Genomic DNA, 23,735 nt, shown 5'->3' on the forward strand with positions numbered 1-23,735 from the left:
ACGGCAAGGACAATGTGGGGACAGTGCGGCAGGTACAGTGCGGTGGGGATAGACAGTGCAGCAGGTACAATCTGGTGGCAAGAACAATACAGCAGGTACAGCACAGCAGGGTGCATACACAATACTGACACTAGGTGGCGCCAGAGCAGAGCACAGTTCAGCACAAGTGACATAAGACCGGAAGAAGCTGTTGCATGCTCTCTGCCTCTGCTCATTGCTGCTGCTAGAAGTTTCTGGTTGTCACCTGGGGGAGACCGGGAATATTTGGGGAAAAGTTTCCATTCTTCAGGTCTTGCTGCGGATTCAGAAGAGGTAAGTGACAGGAGGGGGGTGGCTGTGCAGGGCTCTGTCCAGTGTGGTGCCTGCATAAGGGGTGTCAGAGGGAAGGCAGGAAAGTTTAGGAGTGAGGGGACTGTGACTCAGCAGCTGAGAAACTCGTGCTGTCTGATCCCACAGAATAACCTAGAAAGTCTGGAGGAGGCCTGGAGAAAATTAAAGTCTGCTAAGTATTCCTATTGTCCAGTGTCGGACTGAACTGCCAGAAGCCCCCCGATAACACCGACTCAGGGGGCCGCTGTTCAGCTACATGCAAATATTATATCAGCCTCATTCACACATTATCTGTTCTCTATGTAATAATGCACTGGGTAGTTTGTTGAGTGAATGATGAGATGACGCTTTTCTTCTGTACATAGTGAATAATGTAATTAATTATTGGGGGTAAGTGGCTCACTCCAGCACAGGGGCCCACCAGGGAATTGCCCAGTGCCCCTGTGGGCCGGTCCGAGCCTGCTATGGAGATGTTGCACAGCGTCAAAAAAAGAACATCATGGAGAAAAAGTCTATAACACCTGAAAAGATATAGTGACATTTTCATTCACCTGTGACTCTCGTGAATGTCTGAAACTTGATACTGGCCATAAGTGCAAGACAAGGGAGTGGCTTTGAGTAAATGTGGTATTGCCCTGTGCAGCTCTGGGCAGGACGGGGATTGCCCAGGACTTTCTTGGCATTGGGATATGTGTTATTTGGCAATAAGTGGCATTCAGCTGAGGTTCACAGCAAAGCCACCTACACAGTGAAGGGAACCAAAGGGCAAGTCAGGAGGAGAAAGAAAATAGGTGATCAATTCCTGGTTCAGGTCTTAGAGATCTGTGTTCTGCCATTCCTCTGCTATTCCTCCTGGAAATGTATGAATAAATTGACGGAAAGGTGGTACAATTGGGGAAAGGGTGACTAATAGGGATGATCGAATACTTCGATTATCCGGCTTTGGGAATATTTTCAAAATACCTCACCGCTATTCGACTATGTAAGTCTATGCGAAGCCCAAATAGTTCCGAATAGTTGTTATTCGGGTTTCCCATAGACTTATATTGTGCATCGAATATTCGCGAATAGTCGAATAGCGGCGAGGTATTCGGAAATGATTCGAGAAGCCGGATAATCAAAGTATTCGAACATCCCTAGTGATTAACACTCAGAGCCTGTCTAATCAGTGGTGACCATGTCATAGACCTCTTTTCATAAATATTTACAAGGAATGATGCAACACGGACGTAAGAAAAGATGCTCCACAATATATATATTGCATGGAGATTGCAAGTGTCTACTAAAAAGTGACGTCAGGGAGAGCAATCAGGTCCCGGTTCAGATTGTTAGGCGGTTGTAAGCAGATAAGTTACTTTGTAGATGTGGAGAATACGTCACTTGGAAGACTGAAACATTGTTATGTTCACATTCATTCTCCAAAATGTTAGAGTTTGGCACCCACCTGCAACCGGACGGCTGTCATTTGCATGCTCTGATTTTCCAGTCTAAATAAATCTTTATATAGCGCTAAGGTATTCCACAGCGCTTTACATAGATCAACAGCACTGTCCCCATTGGGGCTCACAAACCAAACTCCCTATCAGTATGGTCTTTGGAGTGTGGGAGGAAACTCCTACAAACATGGGGAGAACATACAATCTCCTCACAGATGGTGTCCTTGGTGGGAATTGAACCCAGGACCCCAGCGCCGCAAGACTGCAGTGCTAACCACTGAGCCACCGTGCAGCCTAGGTCCCCCTTCACACGTCCGTGTCTCCGGTACGTGTTTGGTCTGTTTCCTCACGCGCGTGAGACACGGGCACATGTAGATCCATTAGAATCAATGTTTAAACATTTTTGTAACCCCGACCACAGCATCATGGACATGAAATTGCTGGTACTGAAAGGAAATGTCAAGTCCCAGAGAGACAGGAGACTATGGGAGTACAAACTTATGATGATCTTTGACACATTCAGAGCAGGAATGAATGTGTCTCATGGATTCATGTGTTTTTACATCAATTAAGAAATGTGTTCCTCAGACCATCCGGGGGCATCACAGCGGAGACCAGACACCCCAATCACAGAACAATAAAAATTTCACACTGAACTGCAGCAATATTTATGGCCACAACAGTTTGTCCTCTTGCCATAGTGATAGTTCTGCTTCACATAACTTGTTTTATTTACTGCACTATGCTATGTCCTGTTGTGTATAAATATGTGACTCTTCAGATTTCGTGTTATATTGAGCCTGATGAAGAGACCTGAGTAGTCTCGAAAGCTTGCAATTATTACCAACTTTTCAGTTAGCCATTAAAAGGTATCAACCACTGTCATACACAGGAATAGTATAGAGGTTATGTCTGTACCTCTCCTCTTCTATGGTTCCTCCAGGGTCCTGCAGGGTGATGGACCTTTGCTCACATGACCATAATGTCACCAAAGGTCCTTCTACTCTTCTAACCGCAGAAACTGCACTGCTGTGTTTAATTTATAAAGGGAAGTGGCAATAGATTGATTAGCCCACCTGACTTACATCTATGGAGGTATCTATGTATAACTGGCAAGGGGCCACTTTATGGATGTGTCGCGGGCGGAGGAGGGGACGCTGCGCTCACCCACTGCTCGGGTCCGGCTGCTGCTGCTCGTTGGTGGCTCGAGCGGTGGGCCGGATCTCGGGGACTCGAGCGGCGTTCCTCGCCTGTGAGTGAAAGGGGGGTTGGTGTGTGGTTTGGGGAATATTGTCCGTGACGCCACCCACGGTTGTGGTGAGGTTGTGACACCATCGCTGCTCTTGGGATCCCGGGAGCGATGACAGGGAGCAGCTTGGATGTTGTTTTTCCCCTCCGTGGGTAGGGGGTTTGGTTGTCCCGGGGCCCGGTGAGGGGAGGGATGACAGGCGGGTTACGGGGCCTGGTGAGGTGCAGGGTCGCGGGGGCAGCGCTGTGCCGCACGGCACGGTGGTACTCACTCAGCCAGTAATTTACACGGAGTCTCTGGTCAAACAAACGGCTGGATGGACGGGTCCCACAGGCGGCTGCGGTTGTTCTCCTCCCGGTAGGTTGATGGTGACTGCCTTTCCCTGCACCTGTGTTGTGTTTACGGTTCCAATGGCTTCCCACCGGTAACCCGCTCCCCAGCTTGGATGGATGCTGAGGGAGCCCCTTTTGCCCGCAGGCTCTGGCCCTGGGAACTGTAGCCTTGGCGGTGACTGTGTTTCCCTTTACGGTGTGAGCTGTTGCCTTCAATCGGGTCTTGACTGCTGGGAAACCCCGGAGGTTCCCTTCGCTAACGGATTTGACCGGTTTTACGGCGACTCCTAGCCTGGTCGGGGTCCGTAGGCCCTGCCGAATGGTGCTGGCTTCTCTTCACTCCCCGATCTGGTACCGGCGGGCCACCGCCCATCCCCGGTCCGTACGGTTCACTCCAATCAGCCTCTCCTGCAGACTGTCACCACCGTCTGCCAACCTTGCTGTATGTGCCCGGGCCACGCACCCGGACACGGTCAGTCTCCTCTACTGCCACTTCGCTTTCCAAAACTAAACTGACTCCTTTTCCCGCCTCCAGGACTGTGAACTCCTCGGTGGGCGGGACCAACCGCCTGACCCACCCCCTGTGTGGACATCAGCCCCTGGAGGAAGGCAACAAGGATTTGTGTTTGACCTAGGTGTGCCTAGTCGGGGTGTGGGGTGTGTTGGTGTAGTGCCTGTGACGTCCTGGCTTGTCCAGGGCGCCACAGATGCCCTGGACAATTGCTCATTTTGCCCATCTAAACATCAGCCCTGCATACCGTTCCATGGATGGTGTCTTATATTGTAGCACTTCGCCAATAAAGTAAATGAGGCTCTATTTCGTTAAGAAAACAGCCATGTTTTTGTAATGTGGCACAACCCCTTTTGCACATGTACTTTATGCACTGGCGGACATAGACAAAAAAGGGCCCCTGTGCAAGAACAATATGTAGGCCCTTTGCAGCCCAAGAGCTCACAAAAATGAAAAATTCTACCGGTTTTTAAGGTAGAAATGTGTCCCCCAACCTCTTGGACCCCTGTGCGGCAGCACCAATATATCTGCCTTCCAACCTCTTAGGCCCCTATGAGTCTGCACAGGGTGCCCCAATGATATGTCCGCCCCTGGCTTTATGGTTAGATAGAAGTTGCTGATAATTAAAAATGTTGAATGACTGATAAGAAACAGTGAATGAAAATCCAAACCACAAACCACCAAAGTAGCTTCATATCTCATGAACAGCACTAGTTATCTGTCTCGGCAGGGCTGTATTTACCGCTAGTGTATGGGGGAAATCACCTAAAAGGGTTTGCCTGGGACTAAGTTTTTTCTTTCCTTTATAAACTACTTGGTATCCTAATGTTGTGTATGTTTACTTTTAGGCTATGTGCACACGTTGCGTATTTGCATGCAGTTACGCTGCGTATTGCACTGCAACGTAACTGCATGCGTCCTGCGTCCCCAGCACAATCTATGAAGATTGTGCCTAATCCATGCCCACGTGGCGTATTAGAACGCAGCGCTTCGGCTGCTGCCAAATCACTACGTTCTAATTAGTGGCATGTCAATTCTTTCGTGCGCTCTGCATGCAGCCCCCGCTCTGTCTATGGGAGGGGCTGCATCCAGAGCGCATGAAATCGGCTTTTCAGTACGGACTGTTTCTGCAGCGATTTGAAGCGCACGTGTGGTGTTCAAATCGCTGCAGAAATTTCTGCAGGGACAGAGCGCAACGTGGGCACATAGCCTTATGGCTGTAGATTTTGCAATTACGAAAAAAACGCTGCATTTTTTTATAGCTCTTCACATTTTTAGTGCATTTTTGGTTTAAGGGCGGCTTTCCACGTTGCAACATCGCACGTGCGATGTCGGTGGGGTCAAATCGAAAGTGATGCACGTCCGGCGTCACTTTCGACATCGTAGTGTGTAAATCCTAGATGATACGATTAACGAGCGCAAAAGCGTCGTTATCGTATCATCGGTGTAGGCTCCGACTTTTTCATAATTACGCTGCCGCGACAGGTACGATGTTGTTTCTCGTTCCTGCTGCAGCACACACCGCTGTGTATGAAGCCGCAGGAGCGAGGAACATCACCTTACCTGCCGCCGGCGGCTATACGGAAGGAAGAAGGTGGGCGGGATGTTTACATCCTGCTCATCTCTGTCCCTCCGCTTTGATTGGCCGCCTGCCGTGTGACGTCGTTGTGACGTTGTACGACCCGCCCCCTTAGGAAGGAGGCGGAACGCCGGCCACAGCGACGTCGCAGGTCAGGTGAGTCCATGTGAAGCTGGCGTAGCGATAATGTTCGCTACGCCAGGAATCACAAGATATCGCTGCTGCGACGGGGGCGGGGACTATCGCGTGCGACATCGCAGCATCGGCTTGCGATGTCGTAACGTGCAAAGCCTGCCTTACTGTTTGTAGTGCATTTTAGCAACATTGAAGTGCATTTTTGTATTGACTTACAGCCCACTTAACTGTCTAATATCAAGTTGCAACATGTTTTGATGCAAAAAATTGGCAAAAAACACTTGGAAAAGAAAGTGCCACAAAAAGTAGTGCATTGTTGCAAAATACTCCACATGTGAAAAAAAAACAAACACTAATACAAAAGTTGCCCACTACTTTGATATTGATGACTTGTCGTTAGGATAAAGGCCACTTTACACACAGAGATAAATCTTTGGCAGTCTGTCGTTGCAGTGAAATCATGGACATATTGTTCCATTTGTACACGGCCACAAACCTGGCACTGATTGTCCACAATTTCACTGCAACCACAGATCAACCACAGATCAACCACAGATCAACCACAGATCAACCACAGATCAACCACAGATCAACCACAGATCAACCACAGATCAACCACAGATCAACCACAGATCAACCACAGATCAACCACAGATCTACCACAGATCTACCACAGATCTACCACAGATCTACCTGTGTGTGTAAAGTGGTCTTAAGTCATCAATATCAGATAGGTACGGGTTCTCTATTGGGCATCTTTCACCAATCTAACGTTATCAGCTCAATTTAGTAGGACTCAGCAATAGCCTTTAGGCCTCTTTCACACGTACGTGCCTCCGGTACGTGTTAGGTCAATTTCCTCACGTACCGGAGACATGTACACACGTAGACCTATGTTGTCCAATGGAGTTTTATACACGTATGTATTTACGCACGGAACTTGTGTGTGTTCCGTACATACGTGTACCCGTGTGCTCCACATGGCAACATGTCCGTTTTTCTCCGGCATCACGGGTGTCAGACGAAAAGCAAACGGACCACACGGAGGTGTTCCGTGTGACACGCGCTGGAGAAAACACACGTGTTGTAGGAAAAAAAAAACAAACTTTACTCACCTTCTCCAGCCCTGCAGTCTCTGCCGCTGCTGTCACTTGCTTCCGACCGCCGCTCATTATGCTCATTGAATATTCACTTCACTGCGGCCAGAAGCAGCAGCAGCGGGGAGTCTGCAGGACCGGAGACCGAAGATCAGCACCAAGGACAGCGAAGCCAGGGACAGGTGAGCAGAAAGTTCCCGTTCTCCGTGTGTTATCACGGATAACACACGGAGAACACACGTGAGCCATAAACACGGCTCACGGAGGGCAAAACGCACCTTTGACACGTCCGTGGAAAACGTGCGTGGTTTTTCACGGGCGTGTGAAAGAGGCCTTACACATTGTACAGAGCTGCGCTGTGTCACTCCATAAAGTGTTTTACATCCATCCACTGCCAAAGCTGCTAACAGCTGATCATAGGGTGGGCCCGGGGGTAGGACTCCCACCGATCTGATATTGATGATGAATCTGATGGATGGGTCAATAATATCATAGTAGTAGACAACCAAACTTAATATACTCTACAGGGGAAGTCAGGAGGCATAACACATTAAATATTATACGTAACGCAAATAATAGGAAGTACTGTTGTGTAGAAACTGATACAGATTATGATTATTTATAATAACACATGGGAAGAGAATTAAATTGTGTAAACATATAATTCCGATTTAAATGTATTCTTTATTCATATTTAAAAAAAAACAAAAAAAAACAACACACCACAAGCCGGGTGAAAATAATGTATATGACAGGTACAATAAATAGATAATATAATATTTGCAAAAAATAGAAAAACAGAGAAACGGGGCAATGAAATAGGGGTTATGCGGCCTAACAACTCCTAATTATGCCTATAAATCTAGCCCTGCCTTGCAGTGAAGGTGAGGACCTTAATTTGTAATGGTACCCCCTCGCTCCACGATAGCTAGCCCTTCATGACACTAAAATTCCCTATAATGGAAAAGTCAAAATGGGGTAAGAAGCACATGATCCATTGCTTATAGATACAGTTGACCCAAGAAAGCTAATGCAAAATAGTTTGTTACTTAGTTTCTTGGTTTCTTTTGTTAATAGTATTCAGACACAGTACAAATCCAAATGATCCTTTGGACTATGGAGAGGATCCGCCTTTAAATGTCTTGATTCTGGACCATATTATGGAGGTGCTGTAATCCATGTTCTGCCTTTGCCTCAACGCGTTTCGCCGTATACCAATTCATCAGGAGGCTCTCAAATATATTATTTGTGCTTTAACAAAGAAAGATGTTCATAGTATGAAGCAGTGAAGGGTGATAAGGTCAGGTGTCTGTGCTATTCAGGATGGAAAGTCGGCTGTGTTTGATGATACACAGACCGCACTGAACCATCAAACTTTGAAGCACAGGTGAGATAAGGAGCCTCCTGATGAAGCAGTATACGGGGAAACACGTTGAGGCAAAGCCAAGTGCTTCTTAGTCCCATCTTGACTTTTCCATTATAGGGAATTTTAGTGTCAAGAAGGGCTAGCCATTACAAATTAGCGTCATCACCTCCACTGGCAGACAGGGCTAGGTTTATAGTGATAATTAGGAGTTTTCGGGTCCCATATTCCCTTCTTCATAGCCCCGTTTGTCTGATTTTCTATTTTTTTGTAAATATTATCTGTGTGGACATCTGTTTATTGTTCTTGCCGTTCATTATTTTCACAGGGATTGTGATGTGTTTTTTGTTTTTTCTTTAAATATTAATAAAGAATACATTTTAATGAGAATTATATGTTTACACAATAAACTGATACCGACTAGGGATGATCGAATACCTCAAATATTTAGCTACGCCCATATTCAACGAATAGGTCACCGCTATTTGACTATTTGCGAATATTCGATGCCCAATGTAAGTCTATGAAAAATCCGAATAGTTGCCGAATAGCAACTATTCGGGCTTCCCATAGACTTACATTGCGCATCGAATATTCGCATAGCGGCGACCTATTCGTCGAATATTCGCGAAGCTGAATATTGCCGAATATTTGTGATATTCGATCATCCCTAAAGGGGGTGTAACACGCTACGATATATCGGGCGATATGTCATTGGTGTCACGGATTCTGTGACGCACATCCGGCATCGTTTGATATATCATAGCGTGTGACAGCTACGAGCGACTGTTAACGAGCAAAAATACTCACCTTATCGTTACTCGTTGACACGTCGTTCATTTTCAAATTATCGGTCACATTCCTGGATGCAGGTTGTTCGTCGTTCCCGAGGCAGCACACATCGCTCCGTGTGACACCCCGGGAACAACGAACACAGCTTACCTGCATCCCGCCGAAAATGCGGAAAGAAGGAGGTGGGCGGGATGTTACGTCCCGCTCATCTCCACCCCTCCGCTTCTATTGGCCAGCCACTGTGTGATGCCGAACGTCCCTCCTCCTTCAGGAAGAGGATGTTCGCCGCCCACAGCGAGGTCGTTTGGAAGGTAAGTACGTGTGACGGGGGTTACCGACTTTGTGCGCCACGGGCAACAAATTGCCCGTAACGCACAAATGATGGGGGCGGGTGCGATCGCACATGCGATCGCACGATAAATCGACGCGTGTAACGGGGCCTTAATACTGACCCAGATGGTAATATTTGTAGAAACCAATATGTGCAGAATCCTGGAATTAATAGTGCTTTCAAATAAAAAATAAATCTGTACAGAGTATGGTGATGATTTTTCGTCATCTCTGTCTTGCTTTTACAAAGGAGTAGTGTCTACTTCTTCACCCTGTGAAGTTGCGGAGGCTGAGAAATTGGCAGAAGTCAAACATTATATTTGTTTGTGAGTGGGGAGGGACGCTTCCTTGTGATACTGGAATAACAGAATCCACACAACTGGTTCAGTAGGACATTTCCTCCAACTCTCAGTGTGGATTGTGGCAGGAGAAGAATGTCAAGGTCCCTACGCCTTCTCTTTCCACATGGATGGGTGGAGGTGAAGTTCCCCGAATGACTCGGTGCCACCTATTTGATGCTGATTATCTTTGTTGTTGGCAGCTTGGTCGGTCATGTCTTAGCTCCTGCGTGTAGCTTTACACTTGTCTGTGGTTGTCACTGTGTGATTGATGGACACATGCAAGGTCATCGCAGATGGTTTGAGGATTAGCAGACACTGATCGGTCTCTCATTCTAGAGTCAAGACTGGGTCAAGTTTGATTTATGAGACTAAAAGTAGTTATAGTTCAAATGAACGTGACACTGTTTATATGGTAATTTTCAGTTTTGCTTTGGAGTTTGGGAATTTTTCTTTGTACAGAATTACATCTCTTATGAAGGTCCAATTTAGAAAGAAAGGACATCAATGAGAAGGGAGTAAAATGTAATGAATTGCCTCCAGACACAAGAAATAAATATTTCGGAGCATTGGTCATCTATACAGTACAGGGAAATGCAGGAAAAAATGTAATCAATCAGCTTGTGAAGTGAATGTATCCCCCACCTGCAGTAGTCTCCTCAGGGACATCACTCCACCTTCCGGGACGCCGCAGGGTCTTCACTTTGGTATCTCTGGCAACAGGTATGTCAGGTTATTCATATATTAGTCGTGACGCCACTCACGTTTTGCGGTCAGGGATATGGGTGACCGCCACTGCGGTTTTAATGAGCGTCTGGGGCTGATGGGGTCTGCAGTCAGATAGTGTGGCCTCCCGTGAGTGAATTTGGCCCCAGGGGCTCGGGTGTGTAGAACAACAGGTTCCAGAATAACTCAGTCTCAATCCAAAATGTCTTGCAACTGCTCTTTACTCACTTTTAGATGTTTTGTGAGGCACCCGGGCGATGCTGAGATTAACCAGGTGAAATCAGGTATCCTGCAGGCCGGTCTAAGGGTAACTGTTAACTCGCCTTCCTAGTCCTTCTTGTTTCGGATAACCCCTGACTTGAAGTACCGTGGGATTCATCCAGGGAAGTCGCTACTGCCTTTTCTCCCCTTTCTGTCCCGTTTGCTGGCAGCGTAGACCAAGGTGAGATGGCTCCAGGCTCAATCCCCCTTATGGGCCCCCTCGTTGCTGCTGAGGCTCGGACTCTGTGTGTTTGGTGAGGTACCTCCAGTACCCTCATCGGCAGGTTTAGCAGATGAATAAATGGACGTCTACTCTAGGGACCTGTATCCCGTGCGTTCCTAGTCACCAGCAGTCCCCGAACTCGACCGACTGACTCCCTCAGCGTCTTTCAGACTGACTAACAGGTAACCGTTCTCCCCCGCCAACAGCTACCACACGTGCAGGGTCTCACTAGTCTCCGCGCGCGACTCTCTGTCTCTTAGCAACCGCTACTACTTTCCATGACTGCCTCTGCAGCTTAGCTCCCAGCATCTCCACTACACCTTTTGATGAGATGTGGAGGCAAGCCCCTCTTGGGTCTGCCCAAGGGTCTCCTCTAAAGGTGTGTGAGACCTGATCACTATGTGTCTGTGTGTACACACCCTATTCCAGCCTTTAGGATTACCTGAAAGTACTGACCCAGCATGGGTGCAGTACTCAGTGGCGCCTGACCAGGTCAGGTGCACCACATGAACATATGTTGATGCTGCGTCATTAGACTGCAACTCCATATTTATGGAGTTTTCCAAAATTATGTAACTAAAGAAGCAGGCAATATGAACTGTAGGTTCAGCCTCACAGGCCATAGAAAGGCATTAATTGCCTCAGCGATTACCCATATTCTACTTGTTTGAGTGAACTGCCTTATGGCACTTGATGATATCCACCTTATTTTGCTTTTAGGCTTTCTCCAAGTAGCTTGAAATTGAATTTATATTCAGGACAACACATAGGCCAAAGCTTTTATGCCAGAATTCTGTCACGCACGGAGTAGGAGATGTCCGTATGTAATGCATGACACAAGCGTTCAGATCTACAGGCGACTGATGCACTATAAAAATACCACAAACAAAAGAGGTGAACAACGGGGTCTCAATACAACGGAGGTCCCTGCCGCTAGGTAGAGGGGTGAGGAGGGACCTCCTGCACTCACCTCAAGCTGACTCCTGAGCTCCCTAGTGTCCCCATACAGGTTCTTTCAGCCTGTTGGCAAGCAGAATACCTTGGACCCTCAGCTGGCAAAAAACCTCACCCTGTCTAGTGAGTAGGCCGACAAATTCACTAGAATCGTCATTACACTAATAAACATGGAGGGAAAGGAAAGACAGACTGGTGAATTAACAGAAGGAATGGAACACCAAACTTCAAAGCAGAAGACAGGTTCTAAAGTAGTGGATGGATGGGCACAGGACAATACCTCAGCAGCTCCTTCCACCAGGCTGGCCAGATTAGAAATGAATTCTAACAGCAGCAAGGACTGCTGGGAAAGCTCCAGTATTGAAACCTAAATGGGCATTGGCTCAAAGCAGCTACAGCTGACCTTCACTGCTATGAGCTGCTTGCAACAAAACCTGAAATTAACTCATGAGACGCCAAAGGAAAGGAAACCGTTTAAATGAGGAGTCTAGATGGAGATTGGAGGCTCCAGTCCTAAGGTTGTCACTAGTCTCAAAACAGCAGGGAGACGACCGTGACAAATTCTGGTGCAAATCGCTTTGAAAAGCTGCAAAATTTTTGCACACCTCCACATTGCAATTTTCACTCCAGTTTTGCCCAGTGCAGACAAAATGGGGACTTGATGCCACAGCTCATCTAATTCATAACTATTGATGATTCTTACTCTAATTTCTGGTGGGGTTCACGACACTTGTAAGGTGCCCCTGATTCATTAAAGGGTGTGCATCTGACTCCAATACACACGCTCATCAAAACTGGAGTGAACCCGGACTTAATGAATCTGGGCCATAGAGGTCAATTAATCCCTTCATATTTATTGGTCATTTTCATTATTTTGTCTTGAAGTATTTGCTGATGTTTTTTGCACCACATTTTTGAAAATGGTGCACGGGGTTCATGAATTTGATACAAAATCAATCCCCCTCTTTATTTATGTCTTTAAAACTTTCTTTTTTTGCAACTTTTCAGCACCAAAGTCTATAAAATGCACCAAATTGAAAACTCCTTCACAAACTTTACTCCACATTTAGTATAAGTTGCATGACATAAATCTATCTAAAACATCTCGGTAAGCAAAGTTGTCGAGGATGAATAAAAAAAGCTTGAAAAAGAAAGACAACTTAAAAAATGGCACAAAACATAATGTCACAATGACTTTGGGATAGTGGGCAACCAGGGCTCTTAAGCTATCCCTCAAGCTAGGGAATGCAACGTTATCCCTAATCTCAGGGATACTTCTGATGGTGGAGAGGCCTGGTCTCCTTCCTGGCTCTGCTCTTGACCAGTCCTGATCTGATTCTCCCTCCCCAGGGGAGGGAGGGGGGGGACAGGAGTGTACAGAAACCACAGAAAAAGTCAGACAAGGAAAAAGTCTGTCACACAGCATGCACACAGGATAAGACAATAAGAGAATCAGGAGGAAAAACAAGAGCAGGAAGGAAGTATAAAACAACAGTGGTAACACCACAACCTCTCAAAGCATTAGGCACAACTAAATCACAACTTTCACCAGAGAATCTGGGACACCACACCTCACTGACCAACATAGAATATGCTATATCTGGCATAGGTGGAAGGATTCCACCAGCTTAAATAGGTGGGGAGCAGATGTGATAGGTCTCCCCAGAACATGTGATTAAAAGGTGGAAGCAGACTAAAAGAGATTAACTCTTGCTAGCCTGCCTATGAATCAGCACACAGCAGGTCACCGCCCGAGTCTACCTGTGTTGGTCCCAGACACCAGAGAAAATAGGGTGGCGTGTCAGAATCTGCAATGTGAACAGAGTCCAGTGCTGCCATCACAGTAGGTGACGTTTGTGCAAAACTCTCTGTGACACATAGAGAGAATAAGGCTCAAATACTAAGACCACTAAGAAGGAGCAAAATACTCCAGAAAACTGGAAAAAGAGCAACAATGAACTGGGGCAGTAGTGTATATTGCACATTAAAACTGTATGATTGAGCAAATCCTAGATACTTGAAGGTGTATCACCATCTGAAAAAAATGTATAACAAATAGTACTTGCTGCACTTCAAGAATTCCATCTATCCAAAAAAATGGGGGTCTCTTTCTTCCCAGTTAGGGGTACTATGCACGCTGCGACATTGCTAGCGATGCCAAGCGCGATAGTAGCCGCCCCCGTCGCACATGCGATATCTTGTGATAGCTGCCGTAGCGAGCGAACATTATCGCTACGGCAGCTTCACACGCACTTACCTGCTCTGCGACGTTGCTCTGGCCGGCGACCCGCCTCCTTCCTAAGGGGGGGGCGGGTCGTGCAGCGTCACAGCGACGTCACACGGCAGGCGGCCAATAGAAGCGGAGGGGCGGAGATGAGCAGGACGTAAACATCCCGCCCACCTCCTTCCTTCCGCATAGCCGGTGGAGGCAGGTAAGGAGATGTTCCTCGCTCCTGTGGCTTCACACACAGCGATGTGTGCTGCCGCAGGAACGAGGAACAACATCGTATCTCCTATTAATGCGACATTATGAAAATGACCGACGCTACACAGATCACCGATTTACGACGCTTTTGCAATCGTTTATCGGCGCATCTAGGCTTTACACGTTGCGACATCGTTACCAGCGCCGGATGTGCGTCACTTTCAATTTGACTCCGACGATATCGCAGTAGCCATGTCGCAACGTGCAAAGTACCCCTTAGTTTGCTTGAAAAGAGGAGACCATGCTTCCATATGACACTTTCCATTGTAGCTTATGTGACTTATGGAATCTGGCAAGTATGTCATTTGTCCCATAAACTATAATGGAGATAACTCAGATATGCATGGCCACCGCTCCACTTCATCTACTCCTTCCTTTAGTGCCATACAAGATTCAAGAGACCCTATTCTGCCACTAACTGGAAACCCAAAGAATAATAATTTTATTCATTTATATAGCACTATTAATTCCACAGCGCTTTACATACATTGGCAATGCTGTCCCCATTGGGGCTCACAATCTAGAGTCCTTATCTGTATGTCTTTCAAGTGTGGGAGGAAACCAGAGAACCCGGAGGAAACCCACTCAAACACGGGGAGAACATACAAACTCCTTGCAGATAGTGTCCTTGGTGGGATTTAAACCCAGGACCCCAGCACTGCAAGACTGCAGTGCTAACCACTGAGCCACTGTGCCGCCCAAAGAGAGCCACATTTAGGCTACTTTCACACATCAGTTTTCTGCATTCAGGCACAATCCTTTTTTTTCCTGATGCAAAGGATCCGGCAAAAACGGATGCAAACTGTATCCACCGGATCCGGTTTTTAACGGATCCGTTATGCCGGATGCGTACAAAACCGGATCCGGTGGATACGGTTTGCATCCGTTTTTGCATCCGGTTTGTCCTTTTTTTTGAAGGATCAGCTTTTTTAATTAATTTGGTGCATGCGCAGTTTACAAAAACGGATCCGGTAGCCGCATCCATTTTTTACCGCATTGCGCCGGATCCGGCGTCCATAGGCTTTCATTGTAAAACACGCCGTATCGCGCCGGATCCGGCGCGATGCGGTTTTTTTGCCGGACAAAAAAACGTTGCAAGATACGTTGCCTCCGGCCGCCGCTTTGATAAATTTTGCCGCATCCGGAAAAAAACGGATGCAACGCAAAGCCATCCGGTACAATCCGGTACCAATGCAAGTCTATGGGGAAAAAACGGATGCGGTACCGGATCCGTTTTACCCGTTTTTTTCCGGATTGAACCTGATGGCAAAAAACTGATGTGTGAAAGTAGCCTTACCCATCCAGCACTTTCTGGTACTGTTCTTTTCTCTGACATGCTAAATACATGTGAATAGCCCAGATAGACAATCATGTCCATGATCAGACGGCTGAGGGCCGCGCAGTATATCATTGGTAGCCGCATGTGGCCCCCAGGCCTCAGGGGGTTCACACACGTCTTTTCAGATTACAATGTATGACTGATGTGGCTGCAGATGATAAATGATCCAGAATTGCTCCTTTAAAGAGCAGGTTGTTGACAGCGTCAGGTGTGGTTCCAGGCTCTTCTGTAGGAATGCTTTAATTGTTGAAAATGTAAATTTATAAGGATGTGACAGTCAGGAATCAAGTGAGACATGAATAAATGGTTCCAGAATACAAAGGATGAATGATAGCGCTGCATGCCTGGAGGAGGGAGTTGCTTCAAATGGGATTAGTGTTAAACAATGGAATTATTGTGTTTTTTTACCTCCTTCTAATTCTACTGAATTGTATAACTAGATCGGTTTTATTCCAATTTACTTTATGTGACCGTAGAAAAATGGCTCTTTTAAGGCAATCTGTCACCTGGCTTTTTCTACCTCATCTGAGAGTAACCTCATGTTGCAAGAGAGATCCTGAATCCAACGTTGTATCACTTAGATTACTGAGTGCAGCAGTTGTGATACAATCAGAGTTTTTAGAAGTAACATGAAACAGGACTGATAAAGCTAACCCCACCCTCACCAGACTCTCTATGTACATGGTCTATTGACAGTGCTTATCAAAAGAGGGGGAGTGGTCAGACTAGCAAGCGTGTGCTATGTAGTCCAGATTATGATAAATTCCTGGTGATAAAACTTTTATTACAAGTAAACAACAGCACACAGCTTGATTAGTGATACCGCTGAATACTGGGTTTTTATCCCTACCTCATACTATCCTCAAATTACAAAGCAAAAACCTGCTGCTTGTTGCCCTTTAAAGGTTATCTGTCAGCAGATTTTTCCTAACTCATTTTAGAGCATTATGAGATAGGTACTGCGACCCTGATTCCAGCGATGTGCCCCTTGTTGGGCTTCTTGCTGTTATTCTGATAAAATCATTGTTTTCTCTGCTGTAGCTCTAGCAGTTATTTGAATGTGGAGCTTGATAACGATGCCCCTTCCACTGATTGGCAGCTGTATATGACAGAACACAAAAATATGCCTATCAGTGGTAGGGGTGGGACTATGAATATGCTGAACTAGCTGGCAGAACTCCAAGTAGTCCTCTAGTGATAATCTGCTGCTGATTAAACAGTGATTTTATTAAGGCTGCAACAAGCAGCTCAGTAAGTGACACATCACTGGAATCAGGATCTCTTTGTCTACATTATGCGAATGGCAAAAATCTGATGACAGATTCCCTTTAAAGGGGTTGTCTAGATAAATGTTGTTAAAAGTGCTAAAATTAGTAAGTTATGTAAGTTTCTAACATAGTTCTCATCTTAATGGTGTTCTGAGCTTCAGATTCAAGCTCTAGCTCCATGTCCCAGCGGGTTGTTTTCCAATTTGTGTCCGACAGAGAAAAGAGCTTTCTGTGTATAAGGAGACTAGTTTGACTATGGAAATGAGCCGTCAGCCGGTGCCCTCCGTGCAGAGTTCTGCAAATGCCACCACTGGAAATGTTGCATGGATACAAACCTGAAAAGGACCTGTAGGCACCCAGGACTGGAGCTCGTAGCTGAAGATTGATGCACATTCCAGGAAGAAACGGCACTAATACCTTGCATAACTTAACCATTAAAGTTTTTTTTGTTTGTGTTTTTAGCATACCCTCTCTAAAAGTGAAAAAAAAAATAGAAAAATGATACAATGCACATTAAGGTTTACACTATATCGCCTCCAGAACATGACACCCAACTGAAAGTTGTCAGCTTTTGCCACTCAGTACTTTTAGGGTACCTTCACACTTTAGTGATGCAGCAGCGATTCGACCAGCGATCTGACCTGGTCAGGATCGCTGCTGCATCGCTACATGGTCGCTGGTGAGCTGTCAAACAGGCAGATCTCACCAGCGACCAGTGACAAGCCAGCAGCGACGTGCAAGCGACGCTGCGCTTGCACGGAGCCGGCGTCTGGAAGCTGCGGACACTGGTAACTAAGGTAAACATCGGGTATGGTTACCCGATGTTTACCTTAGTTACCAGCTCACACCGCGTGTGCAGGGAGCAGGAGCCGGCACTGGCAGCGTGAGAGCTGCGGAGGCTGGTAACGAAGGTAAATATCGGGTAACCACCTTGGTTACCCGATGTTTACCTTGGTTACAGCTTACCGCAGGCTGTCAGACGCCGGCTCCTGCTCCCTGCACATTCAGGATTGTTGCTCTCGCTGTCACACACAGCGATGTGTGCTTATCAGCGGGAGAGCAACAATAAAAAAACGAACCAGGGCTGTGTGTAACGAGCAGCGATCTCACAGCAGGGGCCAGATCGCTGCTCAGTGTCACACACAGCGAGATCGCTAATGAGGTCACAAAAAACGTGACTCAGCAGCGATCTCAGTAGCGATCTCGCTGTGTGTGAAGCACCCCTTAAGCTAATCAGGGTCATTAGGGCTGTACTGCTCATTGTTAGAGAAGAGATAATACACAGGGGACTCTACACAATGCTCCTCCCAAAATGTCCTTTTCAGCTTGATGCCAGGTAGTGTAACTATTTTTTACCTCTTTGGTCAAACTATTTTAACACTTTATCGGAATCTTAGAAATGGATTTGGATTAAGTGGCTGCTAGAGATGAGCGAACCTGAGGTTTGGTTTTCAGTGTTCATACCAAACACAGACTTTCCCAAAAAACAAACAAAACGGAGTTCATAGTTTCGGTGCTTTACGTATGAAAACCACGTGCATGAGCATCACTGTACTCGGGTACGCTCGGTGCTCAGGCCAGTGTGAGCCGCTTGCAGTGTTTGATCGGCTTGCACTGGGGGTAACAACAGCGTGATCAGATGTAGTGTGCACCAAATAAAAAAAAATGGAAAAACCCCATCCACCCGCCCTCGGATGTGTTCTGTTTATGGCTGGCTGTATGTGGACGGAGACCCGAACTGCTCAATTAGTGACTCCCATTGAGGTTCAGGTCAAGTCCGGGTCCCAAACTAAACTTTGTCTAAAGTCCAGCTGAACCGAACTTCCATGGGTCCACTCATCTCCAGTGGCTGCATCTTCTCATTGTGGCGCCTTAGGCTGCTTTCACATATCCGGTTTTAGCAGAGCCGGCCAATCTGGCTCTAAAACCTATGCAACGGATGCGACAAAACCGCATCCTTTGCATAAGTTTTTGACATGCGGCCCGTCCGTTTTTTGAGGCTTGCGGCAGGCTACTGAGCATGCGCAGTGGAAAAAACCGCATGCGGCGGCCGGATGCGGTGTTTGCATTGCAAATCGTGCCACATTGGCCGGATGTGGCGCGATGCGTTTTTTTTTTGCCGGACAAAAAAACATGCCAGGCAACGTTCCAAAGTTGCTAAATCTGCCACATGCGGCAAAAAACGGACGGAATGCAAGCCCATGCGGCACAATACGGCACTAATGTAACTCTATGCAAAAAAACGCAACCGGCGGCAAAAAAAAACGGTTGCGTTTTTTCTGCAAAGCGCCGGATTGTGCCGCACAGGAAAAACCGGATGTGTGAAAGCAGCCTTAAAGAAAAATAATGGGATTAAGAAACAAGTCTTCCTCTGGCCATGAAAAATTCATTATAGAGTTGGGACTGGACTTCTCGGAGCAGATTATAATCTTGTGCCACCGGCCCCTCAATACTATGCGAGTGAAAATACTGGAGGGCATGAAAATGCTGGCTGTATGTAGAAAGTTGGAAAACATCCTAAAGTGTCATCATCTGAGTGGAGATGCCTCTTATCCAGATCTGTGAATGTGGTGGCACAGCGGGCACGAAATATAGATCTAAATCCCAAATTTACAATGTGGAGTCTTAAATTTAAACACCCCCATTGGACATGCAACCTCCCTCCACCTTAGATTTAGCTCTAAAGCCTGCATTATGTGTGCGGAGAAGTCTTCATAAGCCTTTTGCATAGTTGACCTTTGTATCTGGAAGCTTCTGTCTCTGGGATCTACATGGCCGCCTGTCTGTAGGGGAGAACATATTTTGCTTAGGCTAAGTTCACACATCAGTTTTTGGCATCAGCCACAATTCAGCGAAAAAACTAATGCAATGGATCCGTCGAAAAAACGCATCAGTTTTTTCCATCAGTTCCTTGATGGATCCGTTCTGATACTGAGCATGCTCAGTTCAAAAAACGGAAACCGGCGCCGAATTCCGGCATATGATGGATGGAGACGGATCCGGTGTCCATAGGCTTCCATTATAAAACATGCCGTACGGTGCCGGATCCGGGTTTTTTTGCCGGAGACAAAAACGTTCACTTCAACGTTTTATCCGGCCGCCAGACAAGCAAAACCGGATGAAACGCAAGGCCATCTGGCACAATCCGGCGCTAATGAAAGTCTATGGGGAAAAAACGGATCCGGCGGCAAGACGCGGGATGCGTTTTTTTCATGTTTTTGCCGGATTGCGCCTGTTGGCCAAAAACTGATGTGTGAACGCAGCCTAAAAGTGCACTAGACCCAGTTTTAGTGTTGATATTTATGAAGTCAATATGTCCACTTTCCCCCAAGAAATAATAGCGTCCACTGGGCCCCCTATAGGAAAAGTATACCAGGTTGTGTGCCCTTGAAATTATTGTGCCAAGGAAGTTATTGTGTCCCTGAAGTATAAAATTGCTATCATTGTTATTGCGAAATAAATTATTGCCACTGTGCCCCATGACAATGTTCACTTTGCACACCACATAGCTCTGACCTCTTCTGCCTAGGTTTGGCTACTGCGATACCACATAGATGGCACAATTATTTCATAATGCCAGCTGTGTCATAAGAAAGCATTGCATAGTGGAGCACCCATGAGCTCCCTGACACCCATGAGTGCTTACTAATCTGATTGAAAACAAAGGGTTTTTGGGTTGTGATCACTCTCCTACCGGAAAGAACATTGATTTACAACCAGTTTGAGAGGATGACTAGATCCCACCTCTGCTAAGCTCCGAAATATGAATATTTATCATTGGCCTTTGTGCATTGTGCACCCTTTGGTACAGATGATCAGCTGTCTTATGCCTCCTTATGGCACTATATCATTGGCATACTACACTGTGTGCAGAATTATTAGGCAAATGAGTATTTTGATCACATGATAATTTTTATACTTGTTGTCCTACAAGTTAATTGTAACCAATTAAGTAAATCAGGTGATGTGCATCTCTGTAATGAGGAGGGGTGCGGTGTAATGACATCAACACCCTATATAAGGTGTGCTTAATTATTAGGCAACTTCCTTTCCTTTGGCAAAATGGGTCAGAAGAGAGATTTGACAGGCTCTGAAAAGTCCAAATTTGTGAGATGTCTTGCAGAGGGATGCAGCAGTCTTGAAATTGTCAAACTTTTGAAGCGTAATCATCGAACAATCAAGCGTTTCATGGCAAATAGCTAACAGGGTCGCAAGAAGCGTGTTGGGCAAAAAAGGCACAAAATAACTGCCCATGAATTGAGGAAAATTAAGTGTGAAGCTGCAAAGATGCCATTTGCCACCAGTTTGGCCATATTTCACAGCTGCAATGTAACTGGAGTATCAAAAAGCAAGCACAAGGTGTGCCATACTCAGGGACATGGCCAAGGTAAGGAAGGCTGAAAAACAACCACCTTTGAACAAGAAACATAAGATAAAACGTCAAGACTGGGCCAAGAAATATCTTAAGACTGAATTTTCAAAGGTTTTATGGACTGATGAAATGAGAGTGACTCTTGATGGGCCAGATGGATGGGCCAGAGGCTGGATCAGTAAAGGGCAGAGAGCTCCACTCCGACTCAGACGCCAGCAAGGTGGAGGTGGGGTCCTGGTGTGGGCTGGTAACATCAAAGATGAACTTGTGGGACTTTTTCGAGTTGAGGATGGAGTGAAGCTCAACTCCCAGACCTACTGCCAGTTTCTGGAAGACAACTTCTTCAAGCAGTGGTACAGGCAGAAGTCGGTATCATTCAAGAAAAACATGATTTTCATGCAGGACAATGCTCCATCACATGCATCCAACTACTCCACAGCGTGGCTGGCCAGTAAAGGTCTAAAAAATGAAAAAAATAATGACATGCCCCCTTGTTCACCTGATCTGAACCCCATAGAGAACCTGTGGTACCTCATAAAATATAAGATCTACAGGGATGGAAAACAGTACACCTCTCGGAACAGTGTCTGGAGGCTGTGGTGGCTGCTGCACGCAATGTTGATCGTAAACAGATCAAGCAACTGACAGAATCTATGGATGGTAGGCTGTTGAGTGTCATCATAAAGAAAGGTGGCTATATTGGTCACTAATTTTTTGGGGTTTTGTTTTTGCATGTCAGAAATGTTTATTTCTAAATTTTGTGCAGTTATATTGGTTTACCTGGTGAAAATAAACAAGTGAGATGGGAATATATTTGGTTTTTATTAATTTGTCAAATAATTCTGCACAGTAATAGTTACCTGCACAAATAGATATCCTCCTAAGATAGCCAAATCTAAAAAAAAAAAACCACTCCAACTGCCAAAAAAATTAAGCTTTGATATTTATGAGTCTTTTGGGTTGATTGAGAACATAGTTGTTGATCAATAGTAAAAAAAGCCTCTAAAATACAACTTGCCTAATAATTCTGCACACAGTGTATATCGGCTAATCAAGTTGGTGCCAATCTCTCTCTGTTGGGTACATAAGAGGCGTAGGTACTTTTGTGTTTTCCTGTATTTTTCTGGGTGCCATATATATATATATATATATATATATATATATAATAATTAAAGCTGAATGTGTGTATGTATGTGTGTATGTATGTGTGTGTGTGTGTATGTCCGGGATTGGCATCCGCACCGTCGCAGCTATAGCCACAAAATTTTGCACACTCACACTTCTGGACCCCGAGGCTATGTTTTGAGGGGAAATTTTAACCCTGCTCTTTACAGTTATTCACCAAAAAACCTGCCTCCATTAAAGCGAATGGAGCTGGGAGCCACAGTGTAGCCAGAACTTCAGAAGAATGCGCAGCCATGCCCTTATATGGAATGTTGGTGTTTCACAATGCAGCCAGGGAAAGAGACAGACACAGACAGGGAAAGAGGCAGACACAGACAGGGTAAGAAACAGACATAAACAGGGTAAGAGACAGACACAAAGAGACAGACACAGACAAAGAGACAGACTGACAGGGAAAGAGACAGACAGGGAAAGAGAGGGAAAGAGAGAGACAGGTTAAGAGGCAGACACAGTCAGGTAAAGAGACAGACACAGACAAAGAGACAGGGAAACAGACAGACAGGGAAAGAGAGGGAAAGAGACAGACAGATAAAGAGAGGGAAAGAGACAGACAGTGAAAGAGACAGACAGGGAAAGTGACAGAGATAGATAGACAGACAGCCAGACAGGGAAAGAGATTGAGACAGAGACAGTCAGAGACAGACAGTGAAAGAGACAGACAGACAAAGAGATAGAGAGAGAGACAGGGAAAGAGACAGACAGACAAAGATAGAGAGAGAGACAGAGAGATATATACAGAGGGGGAGACAGACAGAGAATGGGAGAGAAACAGAGAGACAGTTACTATCCCGGGCGTTAATATATTCTATTTATACATTCTATCCCGGGAATGTCAATACATTCTATTTTGTTAACAGCAGTTATTAACCTGGGCGAAGCCGGGTAGTACAGCTAGTAATATATATATATATATATATATATTATATAATATATCTTTATAGATCTTTAACATTGTGAGACCTATAAAGCAGCTCCGTGTGAGCTCAAATTCTTTAGAATTGGACCTGTCCGCCTCTCGGATGTCACTAATGACTTATCATGTTGTGGGTTTCTTACGGTGTACTTGTATTGATAGTGCTATTATCTGATGAGTATAACCTTGCTACCGCTTCCTGATTTAATAGTTGATTTATGGCGTCGGTATTTATCATTATGACCCTCATTGACCACGAACCGGCACATTTATGATGCAATGGACATTGAACCCTTGCAGATAATAATTACAAGATCATTAAAATGTAATTTTCAAGATCCTAGAAAGTTTCTTTCAAGATATGGATTGTGAACTGTAAAATATTGCAATGATCGGATTCCTACCAGGCGCGGTTTCTTTTTTTTTCTCCAATATTTTCTCCCTTGTATTTTCCTACATGTAAATACTTGATTAATGCAATTAGTATGGCATTGGATTATCGTTGGTCAAGAATAAA

At 45.7% G+C, this 23,735-nt stretch overlaps 1 protein-coding gene across 3 annotated transcripts in view; it reads left to right on the forward strand.

The window, feature by feature from the left end:
* Positions 1-228: 228 nt before the first annotated feature.
* The window catches only part of MAP3K20 (mitogen-activated protein kinase kinase kinase 20), a 276,975-nt gene continuing 253,468 nt past the window's right edge, over positions 229-23,735 (forward strand). For all 3 annotated transcript variants that reach the window (XM_075317342.1, XM_075317345.1, XM_075317346.1), the window contains exon 1: positions 229-312. The gene's annotated coding sequence lies outside the window, so the exon portion shown is untranslated. The remainder of the gene's footprint in view (positions 313-23,735) is intronic.

Source organism: Anomaloglossus baeobatrachus, chromosome 7, assembly GCF_048569485.1.
Source record: "Anomaloglossus baeobatrachus isolate aAnoBae1 chromosome 7, aAnoBae1.hap1, whole genome shotgun sequence".
Taxonomy (NCBI): domain Eukaryota; kingdom Metazoa; phylum Chordata; class Amphibia; order Anura; family Aromobatidae; genus Anomaloglossus; species Anomaloglossus baeobatrachus.